At 37.4% G+C, this 1,878-nt stretch overlaps 1 long non-coding RNA gene across 1 annotated transcript in view; it reads right to left on the bottom strand.

The window, feature by feature from the left end:
* Positions 1-1,537: 1,537 nt before the first annotated feature.
* LOC106533664 (uncharacterized) overlaps positions 1,538-1,878 on the bottom strand; it is a 1,832-nt gene continuing 1,491 nt past the window's right edge. The window contains exon 2 of the long non-coding RNA XR_001312267.1: positions 1,538-1,713. This is a non-coding gene — a long non-coding RNA (uncharacterized LOC106533664). The remainder of the gene's footprint in view (positions 1,714-1,878) is intronic.

Here is a 1,878-nt window from a genome sequence, read left to right as displayed (position 1 = left end):
GACATTTATAAATGTATGAATCATATGGTGAAAAACTGATTTTGAAAAGTAAATCTGTTCTGTTTTTCTTATAAAAGTCTAAATAAAACAAAAACATTGGTGGTAATTTTTGACTGTGTAACTTTACAAACGGCACCCCATTGTTTGGAAACCTCGTGTGGGGATTCCGACAGGCTTGTCGAATCCCTGGCTGTAAAAATCCACTCTTTGGYGCTTGAGTTGGATTTTCAGCTCAAAAGCTGAGTTCCTCCGAAGAGGAGCAACAGCGTCTTCCTTGTTTGAATTAGAGTGTGTCTCTCAAAGCTGTCCAGGTTAGTAATAAGAGCGGACAATCTTTGGTTCCCACCCTAAGGCTTAAAGATGAGTCATTTCGCCAGGCGCCAGTCAAGGTTAACTGTATGGTTGAGCAAACAAACAACATGATAACCTCTTTTTAACTTCCTTCTAATAGACTTTAAATGAAATCACTGAAAAACATTTATGGTGATTAGCTGCAACATTTCTGTTCACAATCAACTCTAAACCACCCTGTTAGTTCAGACAAATGAAAGTTTTTTCAAGAAAAATCCACAATTATATTACTGTGTTCACAGTAAAATAAAAACAGTGATTTGCATAAAAACACAATGAAAACATTGTAATCAGATTCTCTGTGATTTTTTTATACCATTATTAATCTTTAAGGTACGATAAGAGAAAATAAGTTTTTATACTTTTCATGTGACAGTCATTATCATGATTTAACAAATTCATAAACATTCTTGGTTAAACAACAAATGAATCACGAACAAAGGAGATTGTTCTGTCCATTATCTGATTAAGAGGAAGAGTGGTTCTCTTCCACGGTTAGAATGACCTGTCTTTGGCCTAAATAAAGCTCAAAGTGTAACAGAGTTCCTGTCCTCTCGTCAGGCCTGTCCAAGGCCTGCTTAGAGGCAGAAAATCTTGTTTCTTCACTCGAGGTGACCCCTACGCAAATGTAACTTTTGTTATAATATTTTCAGCTGAAGATTTCAGTAAGAAGCATTCACATTAGCATATTTGCAGGAAATGCAATTCTCTAGTGTACTTTCACATTGTGTCAGTTTTTCTGATCTCTGAGTGCTGGGGGGGCGGTGGGGGGGTTCATTCTGTGCTCTGGTTTGTTTTGTGGTGTGATGCTGTGATCTTTAGAGGGTTTTGGATTTTTCTCCATAAATTAGTTTAATTCTGTAAAGGTGATTGACTCACTAAGCAGACTTGGACATGTTTATTGTTTGAGTGGACGCCCATTAGAAGCAGAACTGGAATTAAATACATTAAATCATGACTGTAATGTTGAAATGTTCAGTATAATCCACCATCAGTTATACCACTGAAAGTAAACACGTTTGTGTTTCTAAAACTTGTTGAAATATTAAAAACATTTTGACTGATCATCAGAGCAGCAGGTCCAAAACTAGATTTTATTCAGAACCATCTGTTCTGTCAACAAGAGGAGAKCAGCACCACGTGTTTAACGGCAGCAGCTTTAACAACAAAAACAGAAAACATGATAAAAAGTCAACATAATTTATTAAAAAATAATTTAAATGTAACATTTGTACAGACAGAAACTAGAGTTTGTCAGGTTTAGTGGAGGCGGCTTTGGTCCTGATGAAATGTTCCTGCAGAGTTTGAGCCCAGCTCCATGTGGGATCAATGCAGAAGATGTGATTCATCTCAGTGGTGACTCTGCAGGAGAACACAAGATGAAGAGAAGGAGCAACACACACACTAAACACACACTTAACACACACTGAACTGCAGCTCAACACACACACTAAACACACTGAACTGCAGCTCAACACACACACTAAACACACTGAACTGCAGCTCAACACACACACTAAACACACT

The sequence above is a fragment of the Austrofundulus limnaeus genome, unplaced genomic scaffold (assembly GCF_001266775.1).
Source record: "Austrofundulus limnaeus strain Quisiro unplaced genomic scaffold, Austrofundulus_limnaeus-1.0 Scaffold995, whole genome shotgun sequence".
NCBI classification, from domain to species: domain Eukaryota; kingdom Metazoa; phylum Chordata; class Actinopteri; order Cyprinodontiformes; family Rivulidae; genus Austrofundulus; species Austrofundulus limnaeus.
This window is presented reverse-complemented; position numbering and strand designations above follow the sequence as displayed.